This window comes from Rhipicephalus microplus, chromosome 4, assembly GCF_043290135.1.
Source record: "Rhipicephalus microplus isolate Deutch F79 chromosome 4, USDA_Rmic, whole genome shotgun sequence".
NCBI classification, from domain to species: domain Eukaryota; kingdom Metazoa; phylum Arthropoda; class Arachnida; order Ixodida; family Ixodidae; genus Rhipicephalus; species Rhipicephalus microplus.
Window position 1 is genome coordinate 198535903 of NC_134703.1, and position 21138 is coordinate 198557040.

The following is a 21138-nucleotide window of genomic DNA, read 5'->3' on the forward strand; positions in this document are numbered from 1 at the left end:
AATCAATAAGCCTGCCGAACATCAGTCAGATGCCTCTATTGATAATGAGGCAAGTTCCTTCCGAACTAACACAACTGAGCAGGAAGGTATATCTAATTCAGAATCAATAAGCAGTCGGGATGTTATACATAAGAAAGGAGATGACAAGGACTTGAAGCTGAGGTGGTACAGGTTAAAGGATGTACGTGAGGTCTCGGCGAATGAACACCAGAACCTTGCTGCTTTCAGTAACAGTGGACGACATAAAAGGTTCGTATCCCGAGAGTCGCATTGCACTCGATAAGTTCGGCTCACAGATGACAATTACGGGAAACATATTGACGTACACAAATCGACGAAAGTCACCAATGCGCGATCTCAGTCCCCTGGCGTTACATACTACAGGCCGATCACCTTGCTCTCTGTAGTATACAAGCTATTTACAAAGGTAATTGCTAACAGAGTAAAGAAAACGATAGAATTCAATCAAGCAAAGGAAAAAAGTAGGATTTCGAACAGGCTACTCAACAATCGACCACATTCACACTATCAATCAGGTAATAGAGAAATGCTCAGAATATAACCAACCACTATACATAGCCTTCATAGATTACGAGAAGGCGTTTGATTCAGTAGAAATATCAGCCATCATGCAGACACTGCAGAATCAGGGCGTCGATGAAGTATATATAAACATCCTGGAAGAAATCTACAGGGGATCAACTGCTATCATAGTGCTTCATAAAGAAAGCAACAGAATACCAATCAAGAAGGGTGTAAGGCAGGGGGACACAATCTCCCCACTGCTATTTACCGCGTGCTTACAGGAGGTTTTCAGAAACCTAGAATGGGAACAGTTAGGGATAAGAGTTAATGAAGAGTACCTTAGTAACCTGCGATTCGCCGATGACGTTGCATTGCTGAGTAACTGGGAGGACGAATTGCAACTCATGATTACGGAGTTCGACAACGAAAGCAGAAAGGTGGGTCTTAATATTAATCTGCAGAAAACGAAAGTAATGTACAACAACCTCGGAAATTAAGGGTAACTGACTGGATTCCCAGAGAAGGCAAGCGGTTTAGGGGGAGACAGAAGGTTAGATGGGCAGATGAGATTAAGAAGTTTGTGGGTATAAATTGGCTGCAGCAAGCACAGGACCGGGTTAAGTGGCGGAACATGGGAGAGGCCTTTGTCCTGCAGTGGACGTAGTCAGGCTGATGATGATGATGATGATGATGATGATGATGATGATGATATGGATGCTCGCCTTTTGAAACACACCAGATCACCTACTAGCAAATTTAATAATTCTTCTCATCCAAAAACAAAAAAGAGTGCGAAGGAACCTAGGACTAAAGCGGACTTCTTAAAAGACAGTATTTTAGATCAAGCAGTTGCTACTGCTTGCTTATCATCATAGGGTGCCTTAGAGTGCTTCAGTGGAACTGCCGTTCAATTCTCTCTGCAACTACAGACTTATTATACCTAATTTCTCAACAATCTTCAGACGTCATAATGCTACAAGAAACTTGGCTGTCTGCTGATCAAAACTTGTATCTAAAAAACTATCAGTGCTTTCGACTGGACAGACTCACGTGGTGGAAATAATTTTTTTTTCATTTCATCCTAAATTTGTGATAAAGCACGCTTAATTTACAAACGAATATCACACGACTATTAAGTATTGGTTTTGGAAATTCACTTTCCCGGATGCGCGCCACTATCTATAGTCAACAACTACTTCCCAGCTGGAATAAAAGATAAAAGAGCCCTTGATGTGACTGAGTTTTTGCAGAAACAGTATAGTATTTGCGGGTGACTTCCAATTCCCATCACATGTCATGGGGATTCCGCACTGATTCATCTGGAAAACGGTTGTGGGACTGCACTAATCGGAATAATTTTACTTGTTTGAATTCCAGAGCTCCCGAATTCGTTCGATGTAATTCGAGGTATGTCTTAGATTTGACATTTGCTAGCTCAAATGTGACAATATCATCTTGGACTGTTCTTGATACCGCTACAAGTAGTGATCACTGCCCCCTGGTATTTGAAGTCAGCATTTCTTTAGTGACGGTAGATCGCCAGGTGCAAAGTTTTATAAAGCACTTTAAATATAAAAACAATTCACAGTCAACTTTGTCTTCCTCGACCAGTATGGAATCAAATATGAAAGCTATGAGCATTTGTTCCACTCTAAAGCGTACAATTAAAAAATCACAGTTCACTTTATCCTTAAAAAAAAGGAAATTTCATATCTGCCTGGTGGAATCTGGATTGTGCCAGAGATTATCGACGCCGTAAAGCTGCATGTAAAAAACTTCTTACCAACCATTGTCCTACTAATTGGAGAAATTATTTATTTGCAAAAGCTACGTTTAAACGAGCAGTTTCATTAGCGAAAGATGATTATGAAGAAAAACGGTATTGCTATCTATCCAAGAGCGGCAACAAGAAAGCTCTATTCAGATTTCTCCGTAGTCGTAATGCTATTACAGCACCCGTAAATATTGACTACGTTATTTTTTCTCCAAAGGAGTTGGAAGATACATTAACTGAAATTGCATTATGATTAGAGAAGAGATTTACATCACAAATTCAAATAAAGTTTGTAAAACCTTCGTTCGGAAATGATTTAATTGAAGTAAGTATAGGGATGAACTTGCGCACGTTGTTCCAATTCTGCCAAACACAGGTCCTGGACCAGACGGCGTCACTTCAGGAATGTTAAAAAACTATTATTTGACATCTCTCCTGAAGACCACCTTAACATTATCAACCATTCACTTGAAAATAGTTGGATGCCTTCTGACTGGAGACTTGCGAAAGTAATACCACTTCTTAAACAACAAGAACTAGGAATGCAGATAGGTAACATTATGCCAATCGCTTTAACATCACATGTAGTTAAGTTAATAGAAAGAATACTTTACATTAGAATTATGAAGTTCATAACAGACATTGCAATACTCAGTGCGTGCCAGATTGGATTTATACCAGGTTACTCTATATGGTGGGCGCACGTTGAATTAGAGCCTCGTATAAAGCTTGCTCGCCACAGACGACAATATGCGGCCCCAGTAACCCTTGAGTTAGCCAAGGCATATGATAGTGTTAAACATGCTATTCTTATCAATGCCCTAAAAGAGCTAACGTTCCCGCAGTACATAACAAATTGTATATACGAATTTTTAAAAGACAGAAAATTTTATTGCTCCCAACGAGGTGTTTCCACTCCGAAGTATAGCCAAACGAGAGGTGTTCCTCAAGGCTCTGTTCTATCGCCTGTGCTATTTAACATTTTGTTAAGTTCAATACCACTAAGTGATAAGGTACAAGTATATGTGTGTGCAGATGATATTGTGTTTTTTGCATCTGATTGTGATATTCCTTTACTACATTCGACTTCACAGTTTTATTTGGCAACATTGGAAACTTGGTTTCAGAGAATTCTTATGAATCTGAACTTAACTAAAAGTGCTATAATAGTTTTTTCATTGGACGTACCAGTTACTATTTCTCTTCAGTATTATCGAGAAATAATTCCCCAAGTTAACTGTATTAAATATATGGGTGTAATGTACGATCAAAAGCTGAGCTGGCGTGATCACATTGAAAATATTAAACTTAAGGCTACACGCGCTGTTGGGATGAGAGGTGGGCTTGGCCGCCTCCGTTCCGGTCTTCGCAGAGATATGCTGATCATGATTTATCGCATGTACGTTCGTCCGATTCTTGCATTCGGATGTGTACTATTCTCTGGTGGACCAGCATACAAAATAAACCATTTGATTCTCTTGGAGCGGGAAGCTTTTCGAAGTTGTTTAGGTGTGCCAAAATTCACAGCTAAAAATGTTTTGTATCAAGAAGCTCGCATACACACTTTTGCTTGCAGATTCCGTATTTTAACAGTTAAAACCTATTTTAACTTTTCTGAATCCACTTTAAGAAGGCGAGATTTTGTATTCTTTGCCGAGCCCGGTATCTTTTTCAATAAGCATTGGTCCCGTGTATATAAACGCCAAGTGCTATTTGTTCAAACACTTCTAGATGCTTTAAATGTTAATGTATTCGAGATCGCACCATCTGTCAAACCAATCGGCCAAGTGGAAATAAAATTTGACGATATCTTCCCCATGAACGCTAAACACTTGCCCTCTAAATATTTGATTGGTTTATTAGAACAACACCTGTCTCAATTAGGTACTAATACAGTAATTGCAACGGATGCATCTATGAGTGGCGAGAAGGCAGGTGTGGGTATTTTTTCTCTCTCATTATTCTGGTCATTTTCATTACGCCTCCCAGATTATACACCAATATTTGAAGCGAAATTAATGGCCGTTATATTAGCTATTCGTAAACTTCCTGCGACTCATTCGACAGCTGTGATAGTGACTGACTCGTATTCCGTGTATTCATTTTTATCATCGTCGTCGGCATCATCAGTACTAGAAACTTTTAAGTCATTAATCCCTGCAAACATTCGTCTAGTGCGAATAATATGGGTGCCAGGCCATCGTAGTATACTTATAAATGAGATGGCTGACACTCGCGCGAACATCCATTGATCTTCCGATTGTGCCAATCATGCCTCTTACAGCTTATGTAACAGCAGCGAGGTTCAGAAAACATTCCCTTCTTGAAGACTCATCAAAAATTACGATACCGAATCCAGATTTCTCGCACCTGCACTTCGCATGGATTAATAAATGGTGTCCCACGCGTAAATTGGAAGTCTCTATAATAAAATTACGTTGCTGTGTACCACCTCTTGATTTCTACTTAAACAGGTCAGGTCTGGTGCCATCCCCTGTGTGCTCAAGCTGTAACGAACCTGAACATATCGACCATTTTCTTATCACATGTCACCGTTTCAAAAATCGAAGAAAAAATTGCTTCGAAATTTTATTCAAAAAACTAGGAATGCCACTTACTACTCCTAATATTTTGTCTTTTGGGGCCGCTTCATTGGGACACAGCGGCAGGAACATCGTTGGGGCTCTCTGCTAATTCCTATGTAACACAAGAAGATTACCTTGCTGAGCCATTGTTCAGCTCTCGATCTTTACTAGCCAGTCTACCATTTATTATTTAGCTGTTACACTGTAATGATTTCACCTTCAGAAGAATTTCTTATAACTATTACACCTCAGATATTAAACAAATTCTATTATTTCTCTCCATCCTCCCAATTTTTTCAAAATTGTACCAAATCAATTTCACAGTCAAAACAAAGTAATCCTATTTTCCTAGTCTGGAAGACCTAAATGTATTGACTTGCATTAACCACCGGCTTCTTTGCTATCCCCCATAGTTGGTGAGCGCCACAGTAGAAAGGATCAAGCAAGTAAGCAAGCATTTACCGTCTACAGTATACTGTATGCTTTCTTGGCCAATCCCCCAAAGTGGTTATGCGTCATGGCTTCCAGGCTACATGACACCGGTATGTGTCATAAATTTCAGGCCTATGGCGTCTCAGGTGAATCCATAAGAGGACCACCGAGTTAGTTTGTTTTTTGTGACTAATGAGGAATGAAAAAAAAACTTCGTTTTTTTTTTGGCAGATATGCATACACAACAGTATTATATACTGAGGCATGCAAATAGTGAGGTTTCAATAGCTTCAAAAAAAATAAAATACGAATGCTATAAAACTCGAACGCATATATCAAACCAGTAGCACAGCCTAACAGAGCCCGGTGAAAACAGCGCGCCGCTATGTTCGTGTTACTTTTCATCCTCCCTGCATCCGCGAAACCATCGGAAGCACGACTGCAAATTAACTCGCAAGAAAACACGAATTTGCGAGCTTCCTAATACGTGCGGTTGTTCAGCGCCAGCATTCCGTTGGACAAATAGATGGATTGATGTGGCTGTACTCTTCAGATCGGGCGGCGGCTAACACCACCTAGCCGTAATACTTAGTGCACAAAAAGTTTTTTTTCTTTAAATAGTGAAGTTGAGGACTGGTATACTTTGCAGTGAAGGGTTTCATTTTCACTCGTGCCTTGACTTTAGTCACCAATCAGATAACCTTTTTCTAGTTAATTCTACCCGCTTAAAGTCTATTCTGCCATCCCTGTCCCTAAACCCCAGTGCTTTGAAAAACTCTGCGCCATCATCCTGAACTATAGAGTGAAGACCTTTACAGAACAGTATCAAGTGTTCGGCAGTTTCCTCCTCCTCTCCACATGCAGTACCCTTCGTATTTGGCCCGATATGTCTTGGTTCGCAATACTCCCGTCCTGGCCTCAAACAGTAGAGAACTACCCCGAATATTATCATAGATCCTTTCCTTGGCAATTTCCTGCTTAAAAGTTCGATTGATCTCTAGTGCGGATTTCTTAATCATGCCAATTCTCCACATGTTAGTCTCCATTTCCTTCACTTTCTTCTTAACCGATAGTTCTTTTTGGCTTGGACACCTGCTGTTTTCTAAGTATTTACCAGTCAATTTCCTGGTTCGCTTCCTCCATTTTGTATCGACATTCTTCATGTACAAGTAGTTGTAAACCTTCCTAGCCCAACGCTCCTCCCCCATTTCCCTCAATCGCTTCTCAAATTTTATCTTGCTGCCAGCTTCCCTGTCCTCAAATGATGTCCATCCCATATCACCTTGTACTCCCTGATTTGGTGTATTCCCGTGAGCTCCTAAAGCAAGCCTACCTATTCCACGTTGCTTAATTTCTAATCTTGCTTGAACTTCTGATCTCATGCACAAGACCGCATTGCCGAACGTCAGCCCAGGAACCATGACCCCTTTCCATATTCCTCTCACAACATCATACCTATTGTAATTCCACAGTGCCCTATTTTTCATCACTGCTGCATTCCTGTTACCTTTAGTCGTCACGTATATTTCGTGTTCCCTCAGGTACTCGGTCCCATTGCTTATCCGTACGCCCAGATATTTGTATTTATCTGTTATCTCTAGCGTGACGTCCTGTATCCTAAGCTCACTACCTTCGTTGTCATTAAAAATCATGACTGCTGACTTTTCGTTACTGAATCTAAAATCTAACATATCTACCTCATTACCGCAGATGTCCACCAATCTTTGCAAATCTTCCTTGTTGTCGGCCATTAGCACTATATTATCTGCGTACATCAATGCTGGTAGTGCCTGTTCATTAAGTTTCCCTTGTTGGACGAAATAGAGGTTGAAGCCATGTCAACTTCCCTATAATTTGGCCTCTAATCCTTGTAGGTACATCATGAATAACAAGGCCGACAGAGGACACCCTGCCTAAGCCCCCGTTTTACATCTGTGGGCTTTGATACCTGTTTTTTCCCACTTTATAACTACCTTGCTACTTTTATAGATATTCTTTAAAAGAGTGACTCCATCTTCCACACCTAGTGGGTCCAGTATTCCCCACAAGTCCTCTTGAACCACGCTATTGTACGCTCACTTAATATCCAAAAATACTAGCCACAGGAGCCTGTGCTCCTTTTCTGCTATTTCGATGCACTGCGTCAGTGAGAACGGATTGTCTTCCAACCTCCTGTGTTTCCGAAACCCATTCTGCAGTTCCCCCAGCACCCTCTCATCCTCTATTCATGCCTGCAGTATTTCCTTTATAATCTGCATCGCCAGCCTGTAGACCACTGATGACGCTGTTATAGGACGGTAGTTGTTTATGTCAGCTTTGTCCCCCTTTCCTTTATAGATCATGCTCATCCTGCTAAGTTTCCATCCATCGGGGACTTCACCATCGATTATTGTTTTTCTCACTGCCTTGTCGAAATTCTTTGTTGAAAATTTTCTGTCACCCTTGTTCTTATATATTCAATAGTTTCGTCCCCTTCCAGCCTAGCACCTTGAGCTGAAGTTATGAACCTCTGCTCTAGGCTTGTCTCATTTCTTAGGGAGTTTAGATGGTTCCGAAATTTCGCAGCTGCATTTCTATCCTTTTTATGTACTTCTGCCAGCCACTGAGCCCCCTTTCATCTAATATTTGGATACTTCCCTTCTACAGCTTAGAAAGATGTCCCATTTTTTTTTCTGCATCATCTGTCGGTTCACCCCACTGCTTAGCATGGCTTTGTTCCCTAGAGGCTTTCTGACGTTTTGCTATGGCTATCTTAACTTCCTCATCCCACCAACTCTTGGGCTTGTGTCTTCTTTTCCGGGGTGACTTGTCACGTGCCTTAGCAAGCTCTAGCCTAATACTTAGTCTAAATAGATTCGTGTATGTCCACACTGTTTTATTATCCTCAATGATTACTTTCTCAATTCGCTTATTAGCTATTTCTAATTGCCTTTCTGAATAAAAATTTTCCTGTAGTTGCTCATCTTGCCTCCTTCCCACTTTCACTGCTCTTCCAAAACTTAACTTGATACACTTGTTATCACTACCCAGACATCTGGAGCCACATTCATTTTTGTGCATTTCCCTGAGCCTACCACACATCCTATGTGAGATCAGTGCATAATCTATCGTCGACTGCAGCCTTCCTACCTCCCATGTTATTTGCCCTTCACGCTTCTCAGTGCTGTTGCAAATGATCAAATCAAGCCTTTCACACATATCCGTGATCATTTTGCCTGTTGGGTCAGTATACCCATCTATGTCTTCTATGTGCGCATTCATATCTCCTAGTATAAATATCTCGCACTCTCCTCCTAATTCATCAATGTCCTGTGATATACACTCCACTATTGCCTGGTTTTCCTCTCTCGCCTTTGCTCCCGTCCACGAGTACACCAAGCCAAGGAGCGTCATCTGCCCAGCTACTTTCCCTCTTAACCAAAAATGTTTCATGCATCCCTGCTTGACTCTTTGCCAACCCATACTTTTATGGATGAATGCACCAATTCCACCCTCCTTTTTGCTGCCTTCTGTTCTATTTCAATATTCCCATACGTAGTCAGCATTGCAAGGTGGTTGCTCCATGTCCCGAAGATGTGTCTCCACAACCCCATATACCATCGGCTCCTCCTGCCTCAACTGATCTTCTATCCCTTCCCACTTTAGCCTATTCCTGCCACACTGCATATTAATATAGCCTATGTCTTACTTAGCCCGGCCCTTGTGCTCACGTCGATTTCTTCTTCCACGGACTCCGTGTGGCTTGAATATTTGTGCCCCTTTAGAACCGTCTTTGGCTACACTGCTGGCCTCAGGGCTCTGGGTCCCCCTAAAAAAGCTGTGGCTTGACGACCCATCTCATTACCAACCCTCCTGCCTATCGCACCACTGTAGTGAGTGCCATCCTGTGCAAAGGGGCGAGCGCTGGGCTCATACACATCTTCGTTCACCTTCATTACGCTGTATCCGAGTTGCCGGCTCATACCCTTGATCACACAGTTGGCCTCCACTACCCTCCTTTCAATCCCACGAGACCGCCCCCAGACCTCTGGGACTGTGCATATGGCCACACGCACACTCCCAGAGCCTTCTCGGAGCTTACGCATCGCATCCTCTAACTGTCTCTGAAGGTTCTCATCCTTGCCCTTCAACACATCATTGAGTATAGCATGAGTAATGGCGAGATTTTCGCCCTCCATGCTGTCCTCTACAACCTCCTGAGCTTTGGCCAGTGCATCCACCATGCTCTTCCCTGACTGGGCCTCTACCCTCACTCTCCCATCTTCCTTCGCAGTCGTGATGACGCCATCCCTAACCCTGGCCACGTTAGTGTCCCCCACTACTATAGGACTTTTCTACACTCCAATTGCTGGCTTCCTGTTTGTGATGGCGCCCCTGTTTGCTTCACCTGTTTCTCTCCCTGCCGTCTGTCCTGTGTTCCTGCCCTGCTCGAAGACTGCCACGCCACCGAGCTGTATGTTCTCGGAGCCTCCATGCTATCGCCAGACACTGCGGCCCCCTGACCTCCCTTCTCGCCTTTTCCTTCCCGCATGTCGCCTTCTCCACTACCCCCGCCTTCCCCCTCACACCGCTCGGGGCTGGGGCAAATCATCACTAGCTCTTTTACCCACTGCTCGAGCTCAGTCCGCCCTTCCCGTTCTTTTAGAAGGTCGCCCTTCAATTGTTCTAATAGGCTGCCGGTAGCCTCTTCCCGCTCACGCGACACTCCGAGCTGTTTTTGAAGTTCTGTCCTCTGTTCCCGTTCCACCCAAAGCTCCCCCTGAAGCCCCTCGATGCTAGCATCCATGCGCTGCACGGCCGCCTTCAGTGCCTCGCACAGCCTGCACACGAAGCTCGCCTTCTGCGCGTCGGCCAAACTCGAGGATTCTGTCTTGTCCAAGTAGCACCAGCGCTTGCATTCTTCGCACTGCACCAGATCACTCTCGCCTAGCCTCCTTAGCCATCGCCCGCCCGACCTTTGGACCAAGCGCCCGAGAGCACTAAGTTCATCCCTAATCCTGCTATCCAGCCGTCTCCACTGTTACGACCGCCATAATTATTGAAGTTTTTCGGCCTTTGTGAACGGGACGAAAATATTTCGACGCATTCCAAGCAAGGGTGTGCCGTCAAGACGGGTTGATTTCCTCTCGGCAAAACCTGAACGAGGGGATCGGGACTGGTTCGCGCAGAGAAAACACACGAGCCAAGAGAGGCCATTGTGAGCTCTACTCAAGAAAGGCCATTGTGTTTGCTGCGAGCAAGGCTTTCGAGGCTGACAAGGAGGCAGCTGGGCCATTTTCGAGGTCACCGAGGATTTGGAAATCTCAGAACCAGCATGGTATTTGCAGTTCAGGCTGAACGCTAAAGCCCAATTGGTTGTGGCTGCATCTTGCGAGGACAAGCGGAGCCCCGGGATATCTGCAGCTAAGCCACAGCTTCTAGCAAACAACCAGGAATGGAATGTGGGGGTGAAGAAAAAGATAATGCGCTATCTGCTGCAGCCCTTGCCGGAGCTCGCCTTGGTGACGAGGGATTAGTTGACTACTCCTCCTTCCCCCCCCCCTTTCTCCATAGGATCGGCTGAATGGGGTGGCACATTTTGACGATATGCTGGCCCACCACTACGTTGTCCTATCCAAACAGTCAGGCAAGTTTGACACGTGTACTGGCAGCCGGTTTTTCGAACCTCACCCAGCTGCCAGAAGAATCTTGGAAACCAACATCATCGAACGTGCGCGAAACTTGGTGACGTGTGCGAAAACGTCGGTGGAGTGCTTTGGTGACCATATTTGGACATCGTGTGAACTGTGCCCTCTCCGCATGCATTGTGTGGTGTCTTTCCTCTCCTTCGTGGGTGGAGCAACTAGACCATGGAGCGGTCTATTGGCGGAAGCCGCGGACAATGTGCCCAGGGTTGGCAACGAGGCACTATATAAGCCGAAGACTTTCGTGTATTTCAAGTTCTACAGTTCAACAGTTCTCATGTACAGTTTTTTAATTCTCGTTCTCTTTCTCAGTTACTAAACATGTAAATAAATTGTTGTCATTTTTACGAGCGCCTCAACTGACTTGTTCGACGATGGGTCCTAGGACGAAGGCCCGCTACGAAACTGAGACCCGCAGGACTCGGAGTAGCAACAACTGGATGGCAGTGGTGGGATAGCGTCAACCCAGGTCGTAACCACTGGATGGCAGCGGTGGGATAGCGTCAACTCAGGTCGCGACCACTGGATGGCAGCGGTGGGATAGCGTCAACCCAGGTCGCAACCACTGGATTCAACGGAGAGACGGTGTCAATCGAGGTAGCAACGACTCGACGACAGCAGTCAGATGCTACGACCCCATCGACTTCGAGAGGCGATTGGACGACAACGGCCGGATGCTCCGAGCGAGGCAGCCGAAGGGCACTTCTAGGGTGACGCGAGGTCCTCAACTGCGAGAGGCAACCGGAAGGCACTGCTGAGATGCACGACGCTGGAGGCATGACTGCGAGCCGGGTGAGTGCCGACTTTCTCTGTTAAACTTTACCAGGCATTTACTAATGTGCGAGTAAACGCTGGTAGGGAGAATAGCTTTTGTAGTCAAATGGTTAACAGATAACTTGCGTCGGGCAGATAATTGTGAGATAGCTTGTTTAAGCCATAGTCTGTGAGTGACGGCAAGGTTAACAGTGACAGAACAGGATTCCGTGTAAGAGCTTAAAGAAGCTTTTGCAGTCTAAGTTAACAGGTAACTTGAGGCAAGGCAAAAAGCTAGAGCTGTCGTTGTTGTCAGGGTTAATTAGCTGCAAGACAGGAATCATTTGTGGAACAGAGAACGGTACCGGAAGCAGACATGAATCTGAAAGTTCTGCGAAAACCCGTGTTGCTAGCGATCGCAGAGGAGTTGAAGCTGGATGTGTCGGACTCCCCAAACAGAACAGGACTGGTCGAGCGGATCGTCAGGACAGGGGCAAGCAATGAGGACCTCTCAGAGTATGTCGAGAGCATTCAACAGGCAGAAGCCCGGATGTCACAGGTCCCGTTAATTAGGGAGGCGATCGCCGGGCTAATTCCAAGGGCCGAAGTATCGGCCCCCCGAACCGCACCACGAAAGCGTGGACAATTTAGAAGTGGTCCTTTTTGGCACGCCAGCGGACGCCGGGTGTGGCCCAAAGAACAAGTCAGAGCCGAGAGTTGATAAACAAACAAAATTATATTCTCAATAATGGCAGATCGAAAACAATACACAAGTATGCACACTCCACAATAGTTGAGTACAATATGTCACCAATCAATCAACGTACTACACAGTACAATCAGCCACACTCGAAACAACGGACACAGACAACAATACACACTACAATGCAGTCCCATGCATTGAACCACCAAGACACTTAAAGACTAAAGAGATAGAAAACCTATTCAGTCCAAAGTTCTTGGAACAAAAGTCTGGATGATACTCTTCCGAGAATCGCTCACTCAAAGACCAGCGTTGTTGTCGTTCCGCGGCCCCCGAAGTTTTTCTTCCAGGAAACCTCGCGTCTTCAATTGGCCGCTCTCCAAGCTTCAACTTCTTCGCCAGAAACACGTCGGCTTCACACACGCAGCTGTTGCCACGCGTCTTCGCTCGATAGCGGTAAACACACTCTTGCCTGTAGCTCGAGTCGTCACCCCTCAGGTGGAAATCATCTTCTTCTCCCGCTTTGTCGCTATGGACAAAACCTTCGCCGACTACACGGCGGAATCCCTACGCGCTCTGGCGCTAACTTCCGTCTTCTCCTCCGAAGTTTCTCTTCCAGGAAACCTCACGCTCCTGCTTTGTCCCTACGGACAAAACCTTCACCGACTACACGGCGGAATCCCTGCGCGCTCTGGTGCTAACTTCCGTCTTCTCCTGATCTCTCATCCCCGCTGCTCGGTTAAATACCTTCCGCGCGACATTCCAGAAAGTTCTCATTATTTCGTCGGCGCGATGCGCAGCGAAGGCTGGGGGAAAGCGCGAGACGGTACGAGGGCCGTCCGCGACGGATGACTCAACCCGGCACCACCACGCCTCTTTCCTTCTAGAAATTTCGAGTGCTTGCTCGGCCGCCGATGTGGGGTGAGGAGGTTCGTCGGCGAAGCCACGCTTCCGAGGGGAGAGGCGCGCGCCCTGGGAGTCGTTGGATGTTTGTTTTCTTTCCCTTTTTTTATCGTTAACTTCGCGGCGTCACTCCGGCGTTTCGTCGCGAGGAGTTGGTGGCGCGCTCTTTTTGAACGCTCGTTCTGTGACACTGCCCCCCACTTTAAGAATATTATCTCATAATATTCAAAACCACACAAACGAGCGCGAACAGTCACCACACACTCTCAAATACTGTAACACAAACCGTCGCTCATGACACTTCACATTCACAATGGATCACTCAATACAACTGTACATTGCAATTCCATCTCAAAACACATAGAATATAGCCACCAGTACATGAATACAATACTCCATCACATATTCCAAACAATACAAATATACAAAGTTCTCCACAATTGTACAATACGATACATCACGTCACAGCACAAACACTTCGACACTTGTGATACAGGATAACACAATAACAACACAGCTAAACGCATTTCGATTTGACCTCAGCACCTATCCTGTGCATTTCGAGCGGCGCTTGCGCCCTTTCTTGCGGTGCTCTCTCGATCTCTTCTTATTATTTTTGCTCGTTTTGTTCCGGCGAGCCCCTTCCAACGACGGTATCTGAGGCGGCGTCTCAGCCATCGTTGTCACTTCCGACACTGCTAACGGGTCATGACGCTCAACCGATCCTACCCCGTTATTCACCCGCTTGTTCACGTCCCGACATTTGGCCTGGCTGGCCAACTCCGTCTCCCTTACACTGTCGGTCGGTTGAGGTCGTACCGACGTAAGTCCAGTTGCTCGGCCCGTGAACTCATTCAACACGATCATCTTCTCATCCACTGTCTCTTGCGCCGCGGCTTCACCTTGGGCTCTAGTGAGATCCGTCACGGGCTGCTCCTCCACTGTATCTCGCGGTCGCTGGGTTGGCGAGGGCTCTATCTTAGGGTCTTTTCCCAAACATTCTGGATCATTCGGCCCTCGTGCCCCGTCGATGTTTCCGATGACGAGGTCGTACAGGGGGGTCGTCATGCATAGAGCAGTAACCTTCCCGCTGAAGTACGGGGTTTCGACCTCAATCTCTGCTTCGGGAAGCATCCGGACCGTACGGTCAATTAGGCAAACCGGTTTAGTTCTGCCTGTCAACTCACTTTCCCGTACCAAATTTCTCCGCACGATAACCGTGGAGCTACCGGTGTCTCTTAACACCGTAATCTTCTTGCCCGCAACTTTTCCAGGCAGCGTTGGCATTCCCTTCGTGACACCGGTTGACTGTTTTGACATTACAGCACCCACAATAGGAATTTTCTCCCCATTTTTCAACTCTACGAATCCTTCGGTGACGGCATTATCATCGGATTTCGGTGCTGCTAGCACACATAATACCTGGTGAGTTTGACTCGCCCCGTGTCGACATGCGTCTGCTTTGTGCCCAGTCTAACCACACTTAAAACATTTTACTACCGTAGGGCTCGTAAAGTTAGTACGACAGTTGCTCGCGCGATGACCCACTCGGTTACACAGAAAACATCGCGGAATGCTCTCCGGTGCACGCTTATTTTCTTCGGGAACTGATTTCTACGAATCTTCGGGACACTCCTTATTGACCTTGGCCAAATTAGTGCCACCTTGCGCTTCCAAGAATTGATCAACTATTTCAAGCATGTCTTCAAGTGACTTGGCTCTCCTCTCTTTCAAGTACAGCGACAGGCTTGGGTGGCAACTAGTAAGAAATTGTTCTGTAATTAGGAGCTCTCTAAGCTCATCGTCGTCCTGCGCTGTCCCTGAAAGTTCAATCCATCTGTCGAAATAATGGCAAAGTCGGGCGGCATACTGCGTAGCCGTCTCACCATCAGCTGGCTTTCCTGTCCGAAATCTGTCCCGGAATCCTTCCACAGTAAATCTACATCGCTTCAGCAAAGCAGCTTTCACCTTTGCATAGTTGGCTGCATCGGTCGGCGTCTGCCTGCCGTACACACTGAGCGCTTCACCACTCAAGCAAGTACTCAAAGCAGTTGCCCATTGATGTTCCGGTCATTTCTGGCTCCTTGCAATCGTCTCAAATCTGTGAAGGTACGCGTCAAGGTCGTCCTTCATTTCATCAGACGCTACGAGCAGCTTGCTTGGGTTCAAGCGGAAGCCATGATCTTCCCGTTCGCTGCTTTCAACTCTAGCTTGAACGGGAGTTTCACTTCACTGTGGCAAACGGAGCCGCTCGAGTTCCATCTCGTGCTGCCACTGCCGTTCCCTTTCAGCCATCTCCGCTTCTGTTTCTTCTCTCGCCCTTTCGGCTGCCAACTTCTCTCTCTCCAGCTCCAACTTCAATTGCTGCTCTCTTTCTTCTCTCAGCTGTCGCTCCTTTGCCTCTCTTTCTTCTTTGGCCATCTCAGCGGCCAGCCTTTCTCTCTCTAACTCAGCTTCTTTTTCCGCTTTGGCTCTTTCTACAGCCAACCTTTCTTTTTCCAGCTCAGCTGCGTTTTCTTCCTTGGCCCTCTCTTTTTCTTCTTTTTCCTTCTGGGTGACCCACTTCCGTAGTTCGGCGCCAGAAAGCCCCATCTTCTCACCAAGAGCGACTAACTTTTCGAGATCCATCGTGTCTCGCCAATCAAACCTTGCCGCGTGCAAAAAATATCTGCCTAAATCAGTCTATCGGAACACTCTCTTGCACTCGTTAACGAGAACACTGAACACACAAAATCGTTCCGATAGCAGTATCAACAACTCGAGGCTCTTTCTCGCTACTTTGGACACACTGTGCACCAAAAGGTCCCTGTCGCGGACGCCGGATTAATTGTCACACAGGTCCCGTTAATTAGGGAGGCGATCGCCGGGCTAATTCCAAGGGCCGAAGTATCGGCCCCCCGAACCGCACCACGAAAGCGTGGACAATTTAGAAGTGGTCCTTTTTGGCACGCCAGCGGACGCCGGGTGTGGCCCAAAGAACAAGTCAGAGCCGAGAGTTGATAAACAAACAAAATTATATTCTCAATAATGGCAGATCGAAAACAATACACAAGTATGCACACTCCACAATAGTTGAGTACAATATGTCACCAATCAATCAACGTACTACACAGTACAATCAGCCACACTTGAAACAAAGGACACAGACAACAATACACACTACAATGCAGTCCCATGCATTGAACCACCAAGACACTTAAAGACTAAAGAGATAGAAAACCTATTCAGTCCAAAGTTCTTGGAACAAAAGTCTGGATGATACTCTTCCGAGAATCACTCACTCAAAGACCAGCGTTGTTGTCGTTCCGCGGCCCCCGAAGTTTCTCTTCCAGGAAACCTCGCCGAAGTTTCTCTTCCAGGAAACCTCGCGTCTTCGATTGGCCACTCTCCAAGCTTCAACTTCTTCGCCGGAAACACGTCGGCTTCACACACGCAGCTGTTGCCACGCGTCTTCGCTCGATAGCGGTAAACACACTCTTGCCTGTAGCTCGAGTCGTCACCCCTCAGGTGGAAATCATCTTCGTCTCCTGCTTTGTCTCTACGGACAAAACCTTCGCCGACTACACGGCGGAATCCCTACGCGCTCTGGCGCTAACTTCCGTCTTCTCCTGCTCTCTCATCTCGGCTGCTCGATTAAATACCTTCCGCGCGAGATTCCAGAAAGTTCTCATCATTTCGTCGGCGCGATGCGCAGCGAAGGCTGGGGGAAAGCGCGAGACGGTACGAGGGCCGTCCGCAACGGATGACTCAACCCGGCACCACCACGCCTCTTTCCTTCTAGAAATTTCGAGTGCTTGCTCGGCCACCGATGTGGGGTGAGGAGGTTCGTCGGCGAAGCCACGCTTCTGAGGGGAGAGGCGCGCGCCCGGGGAGTCGTTGGATGTTTGTTTTCTTTCCTTTTTTTTATCGTTGACTTCGCGGCGTCACTCTGGCGTTTCGTCGCGAGGAGTTGGCGGCGCGCTCTTTTTGAGCGCTCGTTCTGTGACACCAGAGAAAAGAGGCAGAAGCCCAGAGAGAAGAGGCAGAAGAAGCCGAAAGGATACGTATCCATGAGGCTAAAATGCGAGCATTAGACGAAGACATTGCAAGGATGAATCGTATAACTGGGGCACAGCATCGGAAGCGTGTTTGGTCGTGTATACGTTCAGTATGTGTAGAGCCCGAAAGGTGCGGTGAAGTGCCGAGTATGGTGCAGTGTGAAGTCACCGAGAAAGCCACTGTTTGCGAGGTACCGCCCGAGAAAGGTACCCGTCTCTATCAGTGCAACATGCAAAGTGATCCTTCGGCGGAGAGAAATGAGCAACAGGTTTTTGTTAGTGAAATTGCGCCTAGGGAAAGTACGCGACTCTCCGATGGTGCGAAGGTAGTGCATGTAGAGAGCGGGGCGGGGAATGGTATGCAAACTGTAGCAAGTTCAAAAGGTGTTCCATGTGAGACCGAGGCTGGTTCCAGTCGCCCTGGTGGGGTCATTAAACAGAAGAATGAGCGGGAGACTACGCTCGAGCTTAAGCAAGGGAACGACCTCTCGGATGTTGAAAGAGAGGACAACGAAAGTAGTCCTAAATGTAGCGAAGACATAACGCTAATGAAACCCGACAGTACTGCCAGCGAGGGCGAGCTACTGTTGAAAGTATTTCCTACAGATAGCGTGGGAAATGTTTCAGAGGGTGAGAAGGTACATTGCGAGGCTGTCGTAGGTGTACAAACAGGCACAAGTTCGGTGGAGGGTCGTTTCGAGGAAATGTCTAATCCCAGCAGCATGAACAGAGTTTTTGTGGTGTTAGAGACATGCCTCGTGCAGCAGCACGTAAACGATCGACCGGAGGCTAAAAACTACCCGCAAATCGAGAAGAACGCGAATTTCCAAGAGTTCAGATCTGTGGAGGGCCCAGATTCTGGTTTTGTGAGAGGTTGCGCAGATAAATTAGCCCGTCAGAGCAATGCAGCGGGGAAACTGGAGGGCAAAGGCTGCAGAAATGGTGGTGCACAGGCACACCTGAACTGTAGGGTTGCCGATGACGCAACCAGGGAAGTTTGTAACAACCAAAGAAAGGTTGTACGTAAGCATCACCACAAAAGAAGGAAGCGGGAACGTGCGGCACCACAAAAGGTAGAGGCAGAGGGCACGCCGCAGCGGAAACGGAAGGGTTGGCGAACGGGCAATTCTACAAACCGTACTTTTAGGCGTACGGTTAGGCAAAATAGGCGAGAGAGAAGTAGCGGAAAGAGACGCGCGTTTCCAAGAAGGAAGCCGCGGTTAAAAAGAACAGGTTTGCATCGACAACTATGTCGACAGGTTCCTAAAAGAAAGGCTGCTGGTCCTCAATTCAGGGTGGAACCAAACACCAAAGGACAATGGCGAATCTTTCCCTGGCACTTCAGGAACCTTCGGTGTCGCGAAGAAAGGCGGTCAGAATCAGGAATAGGCCCGTTTACATTGACCCGACGAGGGCGCGTTGAGTCGAAATAAACAGGTTTTCTGGACTCGCCCTCCCCATGTATAAGCGGACGCGTCGGGGCGGATAGTCGTCGCGGCGAGTCCCGTCGACCCGGAGACAGGGGGTAGGTTCACCGAACTCGCCGCGCTCAGAAAGGGCATGTATAACCGGTCGCGCTGAGTTGACGGCTCGTGACCTCTCCCGCCCGTCGCGGTCTCCGCTTCCCCTGTCCCCATCACTCCGACGTTGCTCTTTCTCTGTCGGCCGGTACGCGCGCGCTAGGCACGATGACATTCTCGCGGGCTCCACGCACCATGTGGACAGATGATGAAATAACGACGTTGCTAGCTTTAGTCAACGAGAAAAAACTGAATGATTTGCTCGATAGCAAGCGGCAAAAAATTAAGGACATATTCATGGACCTGGAAAGATGTTTGAAGGAACAGGGCCTGACGTGGACGTGGGAGCAAATAAGGACCTTTTGGAAGAATTTGAAGAAACGCTTCACGGCTGTACATACCTCCCTGTTCGCTTTGATTCGAAAAGTTTTCAGGCGCTTTAATTTCTAATGACTTTTTTGGCATTCGCAAGAACGCCTGCTCCTATGCAAAAGTGGCGGGGAGCCGTCAAAGTGGAAGTGGTTTGACAAAATGAGCCTTCTGCTTGGCGACCGCCCGATGGTGCAAGCAAGAGATTACGGCGTTGACACCGCCGCCGAAGACGAGAAAATCGTTCTGTTATGCGGTAAATGCAGATCACTTTTACGTTTAAATCTTGCTTGGCACGTCCTACGAGAGCTTGTTGGTTATCGTTCTCACGACCGGCTATTTAGCTCTGCCCATAGCAGGAAATCGGCTTGTGCGCCAGAAATCTCAAATACGTGCACATGAACGCTTTAATAAAGTTTCTGGTCACCTCGCCAGTGAGTGTAGTGTAGTCAAACGTTAGTGTAGTCAAACGATCGACCATGAATTTTTATATTCTTATCGGAGATGGTCGAGCGTACTGCCTGGAACGTTTAGCGTGGAATGAGCCATGTATTTATTTCGTAACTTCGTTCTTGTGATATTTTTAAATTTTGGTTATTCTTGTTTTTTATTGATAATGACGTATGACCAATTAAGGGAATTTGCGCTTTTATGGCGATAAAATTCTGTTTGACCAATTATCTCCATTTAGGTTATAACAATTAAATGTGTTACTCCGCCCGTCACGCATTTTTGTTTGAAGGCAAGGCATTCCACAGTCTAAGGTGCTGGGGTACTCGGCAAGGAATGCTACGCAGGATAAATGTAGGTCATGAATTGACCATGCACATGGTTGTACTGTCAATATTCCCGTCCCTGATTACAATGAATACCTATGGCAAATGCACTAATCCAATACTTATAATTGCAGATGGCAGCGAAGAGGAAGGAGATGCGTCCGACGATCTAGAAACCTGTAAGCTCTTTTTTTCTGCGCTGTAATGCCACAGCAGTCATGTTTCCTACTTCAGTGTTCAATATGACCGAAAAAACGATGCAGAGAACATGCGTGCAAGCTTTATTTACTGCATATACATGAGTTCATAGTAGGTCATGTCCACTCTTGGAACAAAATTGCCAGCAAAACAAGTGTGGTCAGGTGTTCCAAGACATATGCGGCTCATGTTTTCCCTAAGACACAAGTCACTTTTTAAAAGACTTACTCCACAGTTCCTCAGTTTTTCTAAGTACAAGAATTCTTCGAGATATTAATTACTTTTCTCGATTCTTAGACTCCCTCCATACACAGTAAAGCCTCAGACCATAATATATGTGGTAAATTACAAAGTATTAAATAACACTTGTAGCACTTGCAAATTGAAAAGGTTAAGCCTTTTTTCACATACTCGCCTTATAGCCAACATGCAGACAGACCACGTATTCCTACACATGTCATAAAAAGGAGCATACATAAAACCTCAAGGTCAATTACACCCCCCTCTGAAATGGATGAGACAAAACTACATAAGACTGAAGAAGAAAAAAGCTAAAGAGGCTGTGATAAACGTGAAAAAGGCTCTCTCATGGGAATTCTATTTTCAGCTGCAACATCTACGCCATCGCAAGGAGAACCAAGCACATCAGGAACACAACGTGGAAACCTGACCCCTAATGCAACCCCCCCCCCCCCCGAAGCGCCGCAAGACAACCACGTTTGAAAAGGTGTCGGATAAAAAAAAGAACATTGAGCAGCAAGAGAAGCAAAATACCATTCGCTTCGAAATATAAAATCAGCTTCTCCAAAGAGAGCATGAAAATATGAAGGAGCTCCTGGCAGGAGTCACAAACTCCTTCTTGCAGGGAACACAAGCCCT